Here is an 18,826-nt window from a genome sequence, read left to right as displayed (position 1 = left end):
TGCTTATAGACCCCAGAGCTCAGGACAGGTAGAAAAGATGAATAGAACCTTAAAAGAGACCCTTACCAAATTGGCCCTTGAGACTGGCGGTGACTGGGTGGTCCTCCTCCCCTTTGCCCTATATAGTGCGTAATTCCCCATATCAAATGGGATTGACTCCGTTTGAGATCATGTTTGGTAAAGCACCCCCCATCATACCCCGCCTACAGCATGAGGCCATTGAGGAGTTCAAAGAAGCCCGTCTCCTCCAAGACCTCCGAGGCCTCCAATGGGCTCATAAACGTGTTTGGCCTAAACTGTGTGCCCTCTGTGAAACAGGAGCCACACAGGTACCGCCCCAGTGACTGGGTCTACGTGAAGAGACACCGCCAGGGCAACTTGGAATCACCCTGGAAGGGACCTTATGTTGTGCTACTGACCACCCCAACGGCCCTAAAGGTAGACGGCATTGTTGCCTGGGTCCATTACACCCACGCCAAACCAGCTGACCCGTTTGCCGACAAGGACGACTACCTGGCTCTGAATCCAGATCGGAAGGCCGTCAAGGACCCAGGGAATCCACTAAAGCTCAAACTACAGCAGAAAACATGAACTGGCCTTTAATATTGGAACTACTGACCATATGTACTCTGTGTTGTTGGGCCAACCAAAACCGAAATCCTCACCAACCCCTCCAAGTAACATGGCAGGTCTTTACTCTTAGTTCAAATCAAGCCATAGTTACTAATGTTGAGCCCCATCTTCCCGATACATGGTGGCCTTCATTTGAATTTGACCTTTGCAGCTTATTTGAACAAGACCCATTGCATGAAGGGAGAATAGGGATCCCTGGATGTGGTACCCATACTGCCCAGCAGGAGTTACACGGAACCTGTTCTTATGTATGTCCGGCCCCAATTTCTAATGACAAGGCGGCTCAGTGTGGAGGCCGGTCAGATTATTATTGCCGGGAATGGGACTGTGAGACCACGGGATCTTGCAGTTGGATCCAGGACTCTCAATCTCTCATTTCCCTCCGGTGCAAACACTCAGCCCCCTGTAAGCCTGGCTCTAGATGTACCCCTCTACAATTAACATTCACCGACAAGGGTAAAAGAACTAAGGACTGGGACAAAGGTCTAACCTGGGGATTAAGACTATAAAAATCAGGGTCTGATACAGGAGTACTGTTTATGGTCAAGCAGGTCTCTGCCCCCTTTCAATCAGAATCAAGAGAGACCATAGGCCCTAACAAGGCCCTAATTCCAATCCGCCTGACCCCCAGGCGACCCCACACTACTCCCATTACTATTACAGTACCTTGTCACCTAAGTCCATGGGAACCACCATCCTCAAGGAGACAGAGCCAGAGCCCTTATAGGACCTGATGGTCCACACTTTTAAAATTCTTAATTTTACCAGGCCTGGCCGGAAGAAAACGAGAGTATGAGCTGAGCCAGAGTTGGTTCGAGAAATGGTTTAACAGCTCCCCTTGGCTTACTACCCTGATTCCTACTTTAATAGGCCCCGTACTGATTTTACTGCTGTTACTAACCTTTGGACCTTGCATTCTTAATAGACTGGTTACATCTATGAAAGAACGCTTGGGGGCCATCCAATCAATGGTCCTCCGGACACAATACCAACATCCCCGAAACATGGATAGGCCTGGTGACCTCGCGCTCCTAGAGGCCCCATGACTGGGTCCACAGAAGTCTTAAGAAAAGGGGGGAACGTGAGACCTAAACCTAACTGACTCCATTTTAGAAAAAGCCTCCATCTTGAGGGTGAACTAGGCCCGAACCCAGTTCCAGGAAAAACCGCAGGAAGTACTTAGGCAGCCTGCCCTTCTTTACTTCCCTAGCAACAGCAACAGCCAATCAGTTTAAAAGAGGCGCCTATGTCCCTAGACGTTCCTGTTGGCTGTTTGCGGTCCGGCCAGATGGGCCGAGCCAGTCGGGTACCGACAAGACACCCTGTGCTAAAAGTCAACCTATCAGGAGGCTGCCAAGCTGGACGGCCCCCGAATCCCACTGTAACTGCAACAAAAAGCCCTGCGACCCTGAGTTCGGGGCTCCACACCATCACCGCTGCGTCGGGGTGCATTGGGGGTCCCTGCTCGAGCTTGAATAAAGACCCTCGTGTGCCTACATCGGAATCGGCTCCTCAGTGGTCTTTGGGGTCTCAGGATCTGGGCATAACAGTAACTCCTAACAGGAAACTCACCGCCCCCCCCCATGAGGTCGTCTTGCCAAAAAATATCAAAACTGATAGTGATTAAGTTTCTAAATCTGCCCAGCATGGTGGCCACTACCCCCCACGGAACTATTTACATTGAAATTAAATTTTTTTTTTAAATGTTTTATTTATTTCTAGGAGACAGAGAGAGACAGTGTGAGCAGGGGAGGGTCAGAGAGAGAGGGAGTCACAGACTGAAACAAGCTCCAGGCTCTGAGCTGGCAGTCAGCACAGAGCCCGACGCGGGGCTCGAACCCACGAACCGCGAGATCATGACCTAAGCGAAAGTCGGACGCTTAACCGACTAAGCCACCCAGGCGCCCCACATTGAAATTAAATTTAACTAAAATGAAAAGAAGTGAAGAATCCAGTTCTGCAGTAAACCCCAAAGGTGGTGGATGTAGGGGGTCAGATCGGTGTACCCTCAAAGCGTTCCCGGCTCCTCCCAGGGGGGGCTGATTTCATCCTGCTCACCCAGGTTATTGTACAGTCCCAAGGACCCACATCCGGCCTCCTCCCGCTTCCTGGCACTGGACCTGGCTGTCCCAGAACAGGGCCTGGGGGCCCCGGAGATGCTGGCTACCCCTCAGCTCCGTGCCCGCAGGTGAGACAGACCACGGCAGCCCCAGGTTTCTGGCCCAGAGTGAGGACAGGACCTTCTCCTGGTGCATAGGAAGGTCTGTCTGGACAGAGGCTTTTTTTTTTTTTTTTTTAAATAACTTTTTAAAGAAAAGTTAGATTTACAGAAAAATTGCAACAATTCTCCAGAGTTGCCTGACACCCCACACCCAGTTTTCCAAGTTGTCATCCTAGCCTGCACTTGTGCATTTGTGGAAGTGAGTGAAGCGATCTCAATATATTATTATAACTAAAGTCCGCGCTTTTCTCGGACTGACTCCGTTTTCCCGTCATATACTTACTTCTGTGCTCTGAGACCCCATCAGGACACGGCGTGATATTCAAGTCGTTTCCTTGGACTGTGGCTGTTTCTCTTCCTTGTTTTTGCCGATCTTGACAGTTTCGGAAAGGACCGGGGAGGTGTTTCGTAGATGTCTCTTGGCTGGGATTTATCCAGTGTTTTTCTAGGGGTTAGGCTGGAGTCACGGGTTTGGGGGAGAGGACCACAGGGGTGAGGTGCCCTTCTATTCCCACCCGTTCAGGGCATGTGGTGTCCACCTGACTGATCCCTGTGACCTTGACCTTGATCTCCTGGCTGAGTGTGTTTTTCAGACTTCTCCACTGTGATTTTCCTAGGTTCCATTTCATACCCTTTGGGAGGAAGTCAGGACAGGGACGTTTGCCTACCCAAATTTTTCTTTATATAAAACACCACTTTAATTGTATTCCTTTGTGCAGCTAAAATTTGTTAAGATTTACCCACCTATTTTTATAACTTTTATTGTGATAATATATGCATGACAAAATGTACCATCTCAGCCATGTTCAGGTGTACAACTCAGCAATACTGAACGCATTCACACTGTTGTGCGACCATCACACCGTCCATCTCCAGAACTCTTCATCTTGCAGAACTGAAACTCTGTCCCCATCGGACACTCACTCCCTACCCCCTCCCCAGCCCCGGCCCCTCACAGACACCATCTGCTTTCTGTCTTTGTGATTTGGACAACTCGAGCTCATATACATGGAATCTGTCCTCAGGCTTCATCAGAAGTTCCTTCCTTTTTAAGGCTGAATCCTATTTCATTGTGTGGACGGATCACATTTCGTTTATCCGTTGATGGACACTTGGATTGTTTCCACCTCTCAGCTATCGTGATAATGCTGCTATCAACATGGTGTACAAATCTCTCAAGTCCCTGCTTTCATCTCCTCTGGGTATATACCTAGGGGTGGGTTTGCTGGGTCATGTGGAAATTCTATATATAATCCCTGGAGGAACGGCCAGACTTTTCCGCAGCAAGGGCGCCATTTTATGTTCCCACCAGCAGTGCACAAGGTTCCAGTTTCTCCACATCCTTGCCAATGGGATGCTACGTTCTGTTGCTGTTTTTAAAATAATAGCCATCCTGATCAGTGTGAAGTTGTATGCTTTTATATGTTTTTTTCAAAATTTATTATTTTTTGAGTAGGTGCCATGGACTGAATTTTGCGTGCCCCACGTTTCACATTTGAGCCCCTCACCTCCAATGGTATTTAGAGGTGGGGCCTTTGGAAGGTGACTGGGTTCAGATAAGGCCATATGGTGGGACCCGTGATGGGATTCATGTCCTATAATGAGAGACAGAGATCTTTCTCTCTGTCCCCGGTTTGTAAGCACCGCGGAAGGGCCATGTGAGGACACAGCCTGAAGGCGGCTGTCTATACCCAAGAGAGAGCTCTCACTGGGGACTAAATCAGCAGCAGGGGACCGAATCAGTCTGATCTCAGACTTCCAGCCTCCAGATCTGTGAAAAACATCTGTTGTGTAAGGCCCCCGCCCCCTACCCCCCACCTCAGACTATGGTATTTCTTATGGCGGCCAAGCTGACTGTGTAGTATATCACACCAGGTAATATATTCACAGGGTTCAATATTCAAAAGGCACAAAAGGCATCCAGGAAGCCCACACACTCCCATCCCCAGCAAGTCACAGCCCTACAGGGAGGGAACATTTGAGCCAAGACCCCATAGTGAGACAGGTGGTGAGAAAAGTGCTCTAGGCAGAAGGAAGAGCCGTGCAAAAGCCCTGAGGTGGGAAAGACATTCAAGGAGGTGAAAGGTGGCCCAGAGGCTGAAGAGAGGTGGTCAAGGTGAGCCCAAGCAGCTTGGTGGGGACAGGGCCCTGCAGGGGCTTTGCTGGCAGACTGGGGTCTGATTCCTGCTCCGTCAGCTCCCAGAGCACAGGAGCCTTCTCTCTCTGTGCCTCAGTTTCCTCATCTGTAAACTAAGGATAGTGATTGTGCCTCCCTCATGGGGTAGTGAGTGCAATGGCTTCTGTAAAGCCTTAGTGGCAGGTGCGGTCAGTACCACACTCAGGGGCCCTGGTCACCCCCAAGCACGTGCGTGGGCCACGATGCAGGTGTGACAAGACGCCTGTCTCTCTGTCTCCCCTGCCTACTGAGCAAACCTTCTGCAGCAGCCGCCAGCAGACTCCCCCCACCGGCCAGAGCTGAGTCGCACACCCCCTGGGGCCAGTCCCTCCCCTCCCCCAACCCCAAGGATGCAGGAGGCAGGTGAGCGGCCTGGCAGCAAGTGCGGTGGGCTCCGGCCCGCCCCAGGGTGACGCGGAGCACCCCCAGCCCCACACCCGCTGCCTGGCTGCGCTGCAGACTTTCCCAGTGAAGGAAGCAGGGGGGCGTCCACACGTGCTCTGGCACGGGCTCCGGGCAGCTCTGTGGAGGCTGAAGTACCCCCGCCAGGGCGGGGGGCGGGGGGGGGCAGGTCATAGCCCTACAGATGCTGCCGGTGGGGGGCAGGTTGAAGAGGGCAGTTGTATTTGAAAAAGATCACTCCGGCTGCGCGTGAGGAATGGACTGGAGGGACCAGGGGCAGACGGGACCAGCTGGAAAGCTCTGGCATTGTCCGGGACGGAGGGAGATGACAGTGGCCTGGACCGAGACGGCCACTCTGGAGATGGAGGACTGGAAAGGCCGGAGCTGCGGGCCTGGAGGCGGGGTCCAGGGGCCAGACGGGAGGTGGCCGCGGCTGTGGGAGACTGGGCCGCCTGCGGGGCCAGGACGGGGCCCGAGACCCTTCACGGGGGTCCGTGGCCAGGAAGCTGGACCTCCCGCTCAGCTCCGCCTGCCCCCACCATCGGCCGTCCCCAGGACGCTGGCCCGGCCACGTCAGCCTCCCAGCAGCCAGCGCCATCCTCCTGGAGGCCCACACCCATCCTGGCCACGTGACTCCTCTGCCCCAGGAGACGATCTCCGCGAATTCGGGGCCTCTGCCGCCTCACCACTCGGGGGACAAGGGCACAGCTTCTGCGGCGGCTGCGGCATAGGAGTCTGTTCCCCACCCCCACCCCCAAGCCTGTGCCACCCCAGCCTCAGTGGGGGTGGGAAGTGAGGAGGTGGGGAGGGGGTGCGGCCTGACCTGGGGGGGTCCAGACGCGACAGCAGAGGCAAGGGCGCCGAAAGGAACAGGTGTCACTTTTGTTCATTTCAACCTCCAGGGACTGATGGGTCTGTCATCTTCCGTCACACGGACGGAGCCAGGGCTCCCGAGGTGAAGGCAGGCGCCCAGGCCACTGGCGCCGGCATGACCTGGACTCTTGGGGGCTGCTCCATTCCCCAAGGGCCACCAAAAGCCCCAGGCCCCCCTAAAATCCCTACAGCCCCCTAAATTCATGAAGATTTCCCAAGGTCCGAGAAATCCCAAGTACCCAAAGACCCTCAAGTACCCCCATGATGGCCCCAGACCCCCATGGCCTCCCCAAAGGCCCTAAAGACCTCTCAAGGCCCTCCCTGGGCTCTCAATGCCCCCTGCAATTCAGACTCCCCCACCCCCTCCCCAACCCGAGGACCCAAAGGATTTCTCAAGGTCTTCCAGGCCTCCCAGACCCCCCCCCCAAAATCCCCCAGGCCCCAGAAAGTCCCCAGAATTCTCAAGGCCTCCCCAAGTCCCCTAGACCCTCCCAGTCCCCCAGGACCTGCTGGCTCTCCATGACCCCCACCCCCAGGCTTAGGCCTCCATCTTCCAGGAGACCCCCTCGCATTGCCTTTTCCTGGGAAGTCCGGTGGGGGGTCCCCAGGGGGTAAATCCGATCAGTTAGCTGCTCACTCTGCTGTCAGTGGGTGGTCCTGGGCTGACCTATGGGGGTGCCCCCTCAGGGTCATGTGACCCTACGGGCACAGTCACGTGGTGTCAGACATGGCTGCCTGTGTCTCTGTGGTCTGCGAGGCTGGGAGGTCTCCCACGGGGCGCTGAGGGGCCTGCCGCCCTTGGCACCCCACTCCCGCGCCAGGGGCCTCGCCCAGGGAGGAAAACGGCGCTGGGTGCCTTGCAGAGGGCTGAGGGCGGGGTCTGAATCCCTCCTGGCGCCCGCCCCACAGCCTGCCCTGCCCGTCGGTGGGGGGCCAGCACCCCCAGCCACACACCCCTCTCGGGGCCGGGATGGCTCTCAGATCCAGCACTGCCGGGGCCACACCCCTGGTCTGGAGGCGGGGGCCCTGCCCCACCCGCCCCTCTCCGGCTCCTGTGCCTGCACCCAGGGACCGAACCGTCACCTCGCACTCACCGAAGCACACCCGCAGCTGCAGACTCAGTCCCCGCCCCTTTGCCCCCAGGATGCCCGCGGGCGAACCGTCACCAAGAGAAGGGAGGAGGCGGCCAGCCAGCCTCTGCCGCGGTGGGGAAAGAGCTGGCCCGCGGCCGTGAACACAGGAGTGGCCTTTGAGGCCCTAGCCCCGCGGCTCCTGTTTTAAGGAGGGAGGAGCCCGGCCAGGAGGCAGGAGAGTTTGGCACCGGCTGCAATGCCTCGGCAAGTCCCTCCTCTTCCCTGGTCCCCCGTGGCCTCGCTGCACCCCTGGGATGTGAGGACGTGTCGTGGCCGCGGGCGAAGAGCGCAGACTCTGAGGCGCGGCCTGGGCCTGAGTCCTGGCTCTGTCGTCACGGGGAGTCTGTGAGCTAATGTTTTATAAAGACTTAAAACAGTGCCTGGCACGTGCCAAGTGCAATGTGAATGGAAACTCGAGCCTTCATCCAACTATTCGTTGTTCGCTTAGGACATATTTACCCAGCCGGTGTTCGTACTGGGTCCCAGCTGGGCCCTGGGTCGTCAGGGATGAACCAAAGGAAAATACGACGAAGGTACAAGGACCGCATCCCACAATAGCCTGGACCTGACAATGTGTGAGGGCTCCCGGGTGCAAAGGGACATGAGAGTCAAGCAGGAAAACGTCTGGGGTGATCAGGGAGGGCTTCTTGGAAGAGGGGGCATTTAGGTGGGGCACAGGGGCCTGGGCTGGCAGGGACAGACACAGACAGTGCAGCCCACTGACTGCTGATGGATCTGCAGAAGTCGGAGTTGTGCTGGCCACTCACTCGACAGGGACCGGGGACCTGAAATGATGTAATTTCACAGCCGAGTGGATCCTTACACCCTCTTGGTCGGGTGACCTGCACATTGCGCCCGCCCGGCACTTTCCCCCGGGCCATCCATGGCGCTGGCCATGCTGGGGTCTGGGGAGGGACAGGTGTGGGCTAACGGCTTCCCCACTCTGCTCCTCTCTCAGATCTCAGCTGAATCCTGAGGCTAGGGTGCTGCACACCCACCGGGACCTACGAGGCAAGACCCCCGGGGGCTGGCCTAACCCCCCCCCACCATGCTTCTGAGGCTTCATCCTCCCGCAAGGCCTCCAGCACTTGCCAAGGCCTGAGGCCATCATAAGGCCCTGCCGGGAGCCAACCTGGGAGCCCTGGGCCTGCCCAGGCAGAGATCTGGCCCAGGAGCCGGTGAGCTGCACCAACTGCCGGGAAGACCGCCCACGCCCACGCCAGCCTGCCCGGGCAGACCCCGCACCTCCCGGCTAACTGTGAGGCAGCCAGCAAGGCCTGGCCCAGCCATCCCCTGCTCTGGGCGGGGCGGGGGTCTCCATAGGGTGTCCAGTCTTGGGGCTTCTGGATGAAATGAGTAGTTGCACGCGACAGAAAAACTGACTCATGCCAGCTTAAGCAGAAAAGGAAGTGTATTAATGCATGTAACCGTGTGTCCTTCAGGCATGGCTGGATCCAGGGCCCAAAGGGCTTCTCTTTGTGTTATCTCCATCTCACAGCTGTTCCAGGCCAACATTCTCCCCTGTCAGCGGCCCGAGGTACCCTCTGCCCAACTGTTCTAACAAAAGTTTCGGAACTGGGCCTCACTGGCCATGGGTGACCCAGCTGGGGTCACAGGTACACTCCCAGAGCACGAAGGACTGGGTTAGGGCTCCCTGGACCGTGTGGCCTGAGAGCTGGGGGTGGGGTGGGGTGCGTGCACATGCTGTTCCCTCTGCCGGGAACAGCTAGCTACCCCTCTCCCTCCTCCAGGGAGTTCCTCCTCATCCTGGAGGTCTGCAATTCTGATTGCACACACGTTAGGCTCTCTCTCTCTCTTCCTGGCCTCCTGACCTCTCTTCCATATTCTCTGTCTCCTTATCTCTCGGTGCTGCCTCCTGGGAAATTTCCTCAGGCCTATGCTCTGATGCATTGATTCTCTCTTCAGCTATTTATTGCATGGGGTTTAGAGTTTCAACATTTAGGGGAATCTGGGGGGCTCAGTCGGTTAAGCGTCTGACTCTTGGTTTCAGCTCAGGTCACGATCTCACAGTTTGTGAGTTCAAGCCCCACATCTGTGCTGTCGGCTCAGAGCCTGCTTGGGATTCTCACTTTCTGCTCCTCCCCTGCTCGCTCTCGATCTCTCTCAAAAAAATAAATAAACTTAAGAAAAAGTTTCAAAGTATATATTTTCTTTTTTTTAAATTTTTTTAACATTTATTTATTTTTGAGAGAGAGAGACAGAGCACAAGCAGGGGAGGGGCAGAGAGAGGGAGACACAGAATCTGAAGGAAACTCCAGGCTCTGAGCTGTCAGTACAGGGCCCGACGCGGGGCTCGAACTCCCCAGCTGTGAGATCATGACCTGAGTCCAAGTCAGACTCTTAACCGACTGAGTCACTCAGGTGCCCCAAGCATCCGATTCAGGATTTTGGCTCAGGTCATGATCTCACAGTTTGTGGGACTGAATCCCTCGTTGGGCTCTGTGCTGACAGTGTGGAGCCTGATTGGGATTCTCTCTCTCTCTCTTTCTCTCCCTCGGCCCCTCACCTGCTTGCATACTTTCTCTCTCTCAAAATAAATAAACTTAAAAAAAGAGTTCAATGTCCTGAGCCACCCAGACGCCCCTGTTTCTGCTTTTTAAAATTTGTTTGCTCATTTGTTTTTAAGATGCCACATAAAAGTGGAATTATATGGTATTTGTCTTTGTCCATCTCACTTATGATAATATACTCGAGGTCCATCCAAGTTGCTGCAAAGGGCAGGATCTCATTGTTTTCATAGCTGAGTGACAGCCTATTGCATAGGACCCCACCACATCTTCTTTATCCATCCATCTATTGATGGACACTTTGGCTGCTTCCGTATCTTGGCCATTGTAAATAACGCTGCAATAAACACAGGGGTGCGGGTATCTCTCTGAATTAGTGTTTTCATTTCCTTTGGGTAAATATCCAGTAGTGGCATTGGTGGATCATATGATATTTCTATTTTTATTTTTTTTTTGAGGACCCTCTGCACTGTTCTCCACAGCGTGCACCAGTGTGCACTCCCACCAACCGTGCACAAGTCACGCCTTTTCTCCGCATCTTCCCCAACACTCGTTATTGCTTGTTTATTTGACGCGAGCCCTTCCGGCTGGTGTGAGGTGGCATCTCATTGTGGTTTGATGTACGTTTCCCCGATGGTGAGCGATGTTGAGCATCTGCTCACGTGCCTGTTGGCCATCTGGACGTCTTCTTGGGAAAAATATTTATTCAGGTCCTCTGCTATGGTTGCAAACTCTCAAGGGAAATTATTATTGTCATTAAATATCTTCTATCTGGAGCCCTGAATCAGACACCCAGATTTCCCAGCAGGGTCCCCCGCGGGCAGGCAGATTCAGTTGGTACCACTCTCTGCTGAGAAGGCTGCCTTCTTTCAGGATTGCAGCCTGATGGGGGGGGGTGTCTTAGGGTCACCTCCTGACCGCCCACCACATTGCAACAGCCCAGTCTCTATCTCTTATGAGCACCCAGGGAAAGATTGTTGCTCATGTATCTAGTTCGAGCTGTTTCTCCTCCTTCCTCCTCCTTCCTCTTCCTCCTTCCTCCTCCTCCTCCTCCGTTTTGGAAGGCGGGGCTTCCTTAGAAGCTCAGCAACAGGATAAAGCTGTGTCTGAAGACATTTACCCAGAACGGGGCAGCAGCCGGGCACCGAGGGCACCTGGTCACCTGCTGCCAGAGGGCAGGTCAGCTCACCACCTGCCCTGGATGTTGCGCCCTTCGCTGCTCGAATGAGTCTCACCTCGCTTCCAAGTGGGTTATTTTGTGACCGAACCACGGAACGGGGCCTGACTTACGCCTGCTTCCTCCTCCGCCTGCGGCAGCCCCGCCTTCCTGGGGACCTCGTGGATGGCGGCCCGCGGCGCTGCGCAGGGGTGAGTGGGTGCGCTGGGGGCGTCCCGAGGCAATGCCGTGGGTGCTGCTGGTGAGGCCCCGGAATCGTGCGAGCTGCCCGTGCTGACTGGACACCACCTAGAAAACTACCGGACTTCCCCTCCGTTCCAGGTGGCGTGGATATGACCTGACTGAGCTCCTTGGAAGATGGCCCCGGAAGAGCCTCTGTGACAGTGACAGGGTGCACGTCCCTCCCACCCCCGGGGACAGGCCTGGGCTCCGTCGTCCCAAGAGCTTTCCGGCCCCACTCACGCCCGCCTCCTCTCACCCTGCCCCACACTGTCCACGTCCACTTGTCTCCGGCCCAGCTCTGCGTGGACTTGTGTCCCCGGGGCTCTGTCCCTGGAGGTAGACCTGGCCTCACTCATCCCATGGGGACTGAGTGATGGGCTCCTCTGTCCCAGGCCCTCTGCTCAGTGCCACCCGATGGGAAGAGCTGGTCTTGGCCTTCAGAGGTCACCTTCGGGGGCTGACGGCTGTACTGCAGGGGAGCAGGAGAACTCTGGTCTTCTCAGAGGCTGGGGGCTCCCAGGGGAGGCAGCACTCAACGTGCAACTAGGAACTTTCCAGATGCACAAACAGGGGCGGGGACAGTGGGGGCCCTTGAACGGGGCAGTGGCCTCAGGGTGCATTCTGGGAAGACACATTGTGGGGTTCTCTAAGACTAGACCCACGTTTCTGAAACCCCGATGGCGGGGGCAGGGACGGAAGTGTCACTCCGAAGCCGCTCTTCCCGGCAGCTGGGGGTAAGGAGGTCACACTCCCGGGCCGAGGCTCACAGTCTGTGAAGGACGGAAGAGTTCGTGCAAAGCGGCACTTTGCTTCTCCTTCCCGTGGCTCCGTGACTTGGCCAGGCTCAGCTGGGCGGTCAGTTCTGTCCATGGGTTTCTCGTGCAAGTGCAGTCACGTGGTGGCCGAAAGCAGAAGGTCCAAACGGCTTGTCTCTCACCTGCAGCCTGACGGCTCCTAGGTGGCCTCTCTCTCCACAGGGCCTTGCCCACGAGGGCCTCCCCACATGGCCTCTCCTCACGGGGATGGTCAGCAGGCTTCAGAGCCTAATTACCGTGTGGTAGATCTTGGGTTCAGGCTCAGGTCTGTGTATGGGACACCCGTGCCATGTTCTTGACCACTCTGGCTCTTCTCCTCTGGAGGGGCCACGGCCACATTTAGGGGCCCTGCTGGAGTCACGGTGAGGCCCATGACTCTGAGAGCTGCTCCCACAGCTGTATTTCTACTGTGACTCAGAGTCACCCACACGGTGCCTGTATCAACTACTATTGCTGTGTAACAAAACCGCCCCCAAACCTAGTGATCACTTATTTCTCAGGAGGCTGCGGGCTGGTTGGGCAGTTCTGCTGGCCTGGGCTGGCTTGTGCGTCTGCAGTCACTGCGGGCCAGTCCCGTGGCTTTGCTCTCGTGGCTGGGCTCCCAGGCTCCAGCTGGGCCAGCTTCTCTCTGCTCCACGTGCTCTGTCATCGGCCGGCAGGATGGTCAGGCTTGGACCCATGGTGCACAGGGCTCGGCAGGAGAGCAGAGGACCAGGCTCAGACGGGCACAGCGCCCCTTCCACTGGATTCTATCGGCCAAAACTAGTCGTAAGTCATCTGCCAGATTCCCTGCGGGGAGACCGCTTCCACCTTCCAGTGAGCTAAGCAGTCACACTGCAGGAGGCACAAGGCACGAATGTAATGAGGGGCCATGAAGGGGACCTCCAGCAATCCATCTGCCAGCACGCCTGTGCGAGGGCCCCTTCCCGGGGCCAGGTGTGGTGGGGTCCCCACCCAGCCGGACACCTTCGTGCAAGCCCTCGCGACTCCACCTCACCCTGATGACCACGCCGGATACACCCCCCCCCCCCCGGACTGGCCCGCCCAGTCTCACCGGTCAGCACCAGCTGCAGTCAGGAGCCGAGGCTGATCGCAGTGCACGGGGAAGTGGAGGAAACAGGCCAGAGAGAGAGCGAGCGTGAAGGCAGGAAGAGAGAGAGGCTGAACGCTGAGTGGAGGAGAGACGGACGGAAGGAGGCTCACACGGCATGTTTGTACATGTGTGTCTTTGTGTTTTTATTTGTGCATACACTTGTGTGTGTTTGCACACAGGTGCTTAAGATGGGAAGGTTCAGGTGAGCCCCACGCCTCCCCTCTGTGCACGCCCCAGCCCCCAGGGTGCCCCCGCCACAGTTGGCTCCTCCCTCTGCTCTGCGCCCCCTTCTCCCGGGCAGCAGGCTGCGGGCGGCTCACAGAGCCCCGGCCCCAGGGAGGAGCCAGTGGGGGGAAGGAAGGCAGCCCAAGGGACCTGGGTGTGCAGCCGGCTCCTTCAATCACCGCCGCTGGTCCTCTCTGGTGCAGATCAGTCAAGGACAGGTCATCTCACCCTCGCCAGGTGGGGGGGAGGGGGGGCTTATAGCCGCTGCGTTCGCCACGTAGCAGCCTCCCCACCTTCCTTGTGGGAACCAGAGCTGAAACTGACCAAAGACAGGAGAGCCCGGTCCCGCAGGACCCGCAGCCGGTAAGCAGCAGGTGACAATCTCACCCGCTGACCGTTTGCAAAGCCCTCTGAGGGGTCCTGGGCTCTGCAGTGGTCCAAGGGGGCCGGGAGAGAGGGGCTTCAAGCCAGTTCCTACTGCATGCCCCTTGGCAGGCTGCCTGGCCCCTGTGAGTCCCTTTCCGCATGGCTCCCCATCAAGCAGTATCGTCAAGGTAGTAGAACTGGGCAGTAGTGAGTCCTCAGCAGGAGGTGGTAAAGGTGAACCTCCAGCTAGAATTCCACATTCCCATCTCCCTGGCAAACTCCTACTCATACTTCAAAACCCAACTACCCTAGAAAGCTTTCTCAGATACCTTTTCCCCTCACAGCGGGGAGACGACACTTTCTGGAGTGACCTGTCCCTTGGTTTTACCCACCGTATTTTGACTCGTATGGGTTCAGTAGACCGAACTCCGCGAGGGCAGGCCAGCACATCAGATTCCATGGGCCCCACGTCCAGTACAGAGCTGGGCACAGGAAGGCCCTCAGCGGGGGGTGTGGCCCGAATGAAATACAGCACCCTCCCCCCGCACAGTCTTGGCCTAGGAAACATTTCTGTCTGAGGTTCGGGGGTCACGGTGGAATCCCTCAGAGGGCCAGCCTCGGGAACGCTCCCGGCCTCCACCCTGGAACAAAGGCCTCCTTTTTCTCCCAGAAACACCGTGGTCAGGAGTGCCTGCTGACGAATGGATACTTCGGGCTTCTGCGGACAGCATGGCCCCGTTCTTTCTCGTTGGCAGGCTGTGTGAGCAAGGCTTCACCATAGAAGCCTCTAGATCAATCCCCTCGTGGCAGCCAAAAAGAGTGCCCCGTTCTGGATGTCCAGACGCTAACCTCCCAAACCTGCGGATTTGTTGTTTGTGGCGAAGGAATGAAGGTTGTAAGTGGAACGTGGACAGCTGGACAGCAAGGGCAGCCGCTCCCTTCAGAAGGGGCGTCTCCTCGAGGTAAGGTGTTCACCCTCACCGTCTAGGCAGGTCCCATATAATCAGGTCCTGGACGGTGCAGGGGGGAGGCAGGAGAGCCAGTTTCAGAACACAGCAATGTAAGAAGGGCCATGGCAACCGGCCGCTGCTGGCTCTGAACTTGGAGGAGCGGCCATGAGCCACAGGAGCGGACGGTCTCAAGAAGTTGGAAAAGGCCAGAAAACGGGTTTTCTCCCGGAGCCCCCGGGAAGGCTGCAGCACTGCTGATGTTTTGATTTAACCAAAGGAGAGTACATGTGTGTTGTTTTAAGCCGCAGAGTTTGTGGGGTGCTATTACATCAGCCCCAGGAAGTGGGTCCAGCCCGTCTCACAGAGGAGGGGACTGAGGCCCAGAGAAGAGAAGGGCCTCGCCCAGGCCCACAGGCAGCGGCACTGCCCCGCCTCGGACTCGCTGCCCGGTGCTCCTGACCCTGCCCACTGCACCCCCCGACAGGGACAGAGCCCCCAGCAAACAGTCGGGGTGGCTTCTGCACAGCTGTGGGGTTGGAAAAGCAGCCACACCCCCCTCCTGGGGCGCGCCGGCAAATGAGCGGATTTGGTGGACAGAGAAGCCTCAAATCTGGCAAAGCAACCAATTAACCGATTTTGACAGAAGTTGGAACTTGCAGGAAGCGAGGCCTCTGCCAACAGCCCCTCCTTGTCCTCCGGTCCCCCCCACCCCCAGAAGCAGGCGGCGGCCAGTCCCGGATGCCACCTGGATCCACCACCCTCAGCCCCGTGGGCGCCCAGGGCGCACCCTCCCCAGCACACCCCTGCGTCCGGAGCCAAGCCCAGTGGCTCTGGCCTACTTATGGTGTCTTCACCCACCTTTTTCCCTTTTGATCAGGGCAGGGTCTGCTCTCCTCCATGCGCTGCAGGACTCAGCACGCACACCGAGCCCCAGTGACTCATCGCCCCTGCCCCCGGGAGGGCCCTCCTCTGCCCGCTGCGCGGCTGGTGGGGCGCCGGAGCTCGCCGGCTGCCTGGGTGGGACGCAGAGCCCGGGCTGTGTCCCTGCGTCCCCCGATCATTCCAAGAGCCTCCAGGACCTCTGGCTGGCTTTCTCCCTGGGGGTCTCGGCTGACCCTTCTAGGACAAGAGTTTCCCTCGGAGTGGAAGGAGGAGGGGATGCCTTTTCTCCCTGGCAGGTCTGGTACGTCTTGCCTGGAAACCACACGGGTCTCAGGCTTCTTCCCCCCCCCCCCCCGCCGCCAGGAGCCAGATGGCCATAGTTCTCACGCTTCCTGGAATTTGGGATTCCCTTGAAGGCCGAATGGCCCCGCCCCCAGGCCCTGGGGGGGCAGGGCGGTGGCCATTCCTGGTTCCTTTAGGCTCTGGATCAGGCTTCTCTGCTCCATGTCAAGCCCCAGCATCCTAGAGCGGCCCCCCCACTGCCCTCTGAGCGGCTGCCCCTCCCCCCGTCCTCTGGGTGACCAGAGTCGGGAGGCCTGCGCTGTGTTTCCGACACGACACGTCCACCGAGCGGGCGGGGGACTGCGGTGTTGAGTGCTGAGGAGCTGGGGGGGCGGACGCTCCATCACGACAGTGGCAAAAATAGCGACGATCTTTCAGCCCCTGCTCTCAGGAGCTGGTCCCTCACGGCTGCCACGTCCCTCCCTGCAGCTTTCGTCTCTCAGATGAGGGCACCGCGGTCCCGCCCGGGAGGGGGCAGACGGACAGGGTTGGCTCCTAGGCGTTGCTACCCTGGTGCAGAGAGCTTTCTCCCCCCCCCTCCTTTTTTTGTTTGTTGTTATTTTTAAGAAGATATAATTAAGATTTGGGAACTTTATTTCTCTGGATCGCCCTTGTTCCTGTAGAATCACTAAGGGAATCATTCTTGCACATGGTCATCTTCCCCGAAAATGTTTTGCAAATGGATTGAGAGAAATAAACAAGGAGAGGGGCCTCCCGCTGGCCCCCTTCCCTCTAAGAGGGACGTGTGGAGGTGGAAGCTTCCGGAGGGAAGACTCGGGGGGCCTTTTCCATCGCCGCCTCCCCACAGCCCCAGGGTTGTCAGGACGCATCTGGTCCGCAAATGGGGGCCCTTCTGTACACAGAGGCTTCAAGGAAGGGGGCCCCGGTGAGTGCTCCCCGGGCCAAGTCAGAGGAAGGAAGGTGTGCGGGTGGAGAGGACAGGGAGGGCCTCCCTTGCGGGGCCCAGATGCGGGGGACCTTGGTGACTCTTTCCCCCATCCCCACCCCCACTGCCCCTCCCAGAGCTAGTCCCACAGACTCTCCCCTGAGCCCTGCCCTGGGTCTGACCACCTCTCCCAGCACCAGGGCCCGGCAGTCCCATCCGGATGCCTGGATGCTGGCCTTCCAAATCTGCCTCCCATTAGCCAAGGAGAGGGTTCGAAAGCACGGACCCTTCCCACCTGCACTCTGCTGCCGGAGGTCTTTCTGTCAGACACACGAGGAAAACCAAAGTCCTGGCTGTGGTCCATGTGACCCCTGCCACTCCCTGTCCTCCACCCACAGTGGCCTCAGACACGCCCACCACACTCACTCCCGCCCCAGGCCCTTTGCACTGCTGATCTTCTCTGCCCTGAATGTGCCTCTCCCAGATGTCCCTTTGTCACCTGGCTGGAAGGCCTTTCCAGATCACCTCACCCCAAATAGCCCACCTGCCACTCTGTCCCAATTATTTTACTTTATTTTCTTCCTGCAAAGTGGAATATTTCCTATGTTAATTGTTTTCTCCTACAGGATGATCTCTCCACGTGAGGCAGGGTGCTGCCCGTTGCGTTAGCCATGGCATTGAATGGACTTGGAAGGAAGGAAGGAAGGAAGGAAGGAAGGAAGGAAGGCGTGCATGCATGTGGAAGGGAAGGAGAACACCAGCGGCAGGGAACGGACAGCTGGGTGTCTGTGGCCTCGCGGCTGCGGGGGTAGAAGGCCCTCCTCCACAGCCCGGGTGCTGGAGATCGGGGAAGAGAAGCAGAGGCCACTGGCTTCCCACCTCACCCTGCCTGGGGCAGCTTTAGTGCCCCCCCCCCCCCGCCCCGTACCTAGCAGGGACCGAGGAAAGTCCCCCAGGAAAGCCCCCTGAGAGCCATCAATGACGGTGTGGCTGTGGTCACAATGTCAAAATACACAAATAAAGAATAATTTCAAAACAGATTCTGCGTGTGATTTTTTAGGGAGAAAGGTCTTGCCTTTTTTTCCCTCCACTTAAAAGGAAGGGAGGTTACAGGGTGCCTGGGTGGCTCAGTCAGTTGAACATTCGATTTTTAAAACAATGTTTATTTATTTTTGAGAGAGAGAGAGAGAGACAGAATCCAAAGCAGTCTCTAGGTTCCGAGCTGTCAGTGCAGAGCCTGACACAGGGCTCGAACTCATGAACTATGAGATCAAGACCAGAGCCGAAGTCAGATGCTTAACCAACTGAGCCACCCAGGTGTCCCAAGCACCAACTCTTGATTTTGACTCAGGTCATGATCTCATGGTTTGTGAGACTGACTCCCATGTTGGACTCTGCACTGAGTGTGGAGCCTGCTTGGACTTCTCAGTCTCCTTCTCTCTGCTCTTTCCTTGCTCTCGTTGTCTCTGTCTCTCTCTAAATAAATAAATAAGTTTAAAAAATTGGTAAAAAAAAAAAAAAGGAAGGGAGGTTATTCAAAATAGTCAAGAAGAGGAAACAACCCAAATACCTATTGGGTGATGATGAATGGATTACAAATATGGTATATCCATTCAATGGAATATTACACAGCCATAAAAAGGAACAAAGCTCTGATTTGTGCTACAACGTGGATGATCTTTGAAAACATGATGCTCAGTAAACATAGCCAGCCACGGAGGCCACATGGTGTAGGGTCCCATGTATAGGAAATGTCCACAGAGGCAGACAGTAGAGGAGGGGTTATAGGGGTGCGATGGGGGTGGAGGTGACTGCTAATGGTACGAGCTTCTTTTCAGGGTGGTGGGAATGTTCTGGAATTCCACAGTAGTGATCATCGCACAGCTTTGCGAATGTACTCAA

At 56.7% G+C, this 18,826-nt stretch overlaps 2 long non-coding RNA genes across 5 annotated transcripts; both read left to right on the top strand.

The window, feature by feature from the left end:
• Positions 1–1,331: 1,331 nt before the first annotated feature.
• Positions 1,332–18,051, top strand: LOC120233418. The gene is made up of 3 exons (XR_005528820.1): positions 1,332–1,881; positions 2,622–2,624; positions 18,038–18,051. It is a non-coding gene; the product is annotated as an uncharacterized LOC120233418 (long non-coding RNA).
• On the top strand, positions 11,055–17,964 carry LOC120233412. 4 transcript variants are annotated; one of them, XR_005528818.1, is made up of 4 exons: positions 11,055–11,334; positions 11,465–12,948; positions 14,620–14,826; positions 17,551–17,964. It is a non-coding gene; the product is annotated as an uncharacterized LOC120233412 (long non-coding RNA). The 4 variants fall into 4 exon arrangements; XR_005528817.1 differs by having other exon boundaries at positions 14,535–14,826; XR_005528815.1 differs by lacking the exon at positions 11,465–12,948.
• Positions 18,052–18,826: the final 775 nt, after the last annotated feature.

Source organism: Hyaena hyaena, unplaced genomic scaffold, assembly GCF_003009895.1.
Source record: "Hyaena hyaena isolate Hyena2069 unplaced genomic scaffold, ASM300989v1 scaffold_4, whole genome shotgun sequence".
NCBI classification, from domain to species: domain Eukaryota; kingdom Metazoa; phylum Chordata; class Mammalia; order Carnivora; family Hyaenidae; genus Hyaena; species Hyaena hyaena.
The sequence above is the reverse complement of the archived record's forward strand: the minus strand, read 5'-3'. Positions and strand labels throughout refer to the sequence as shown.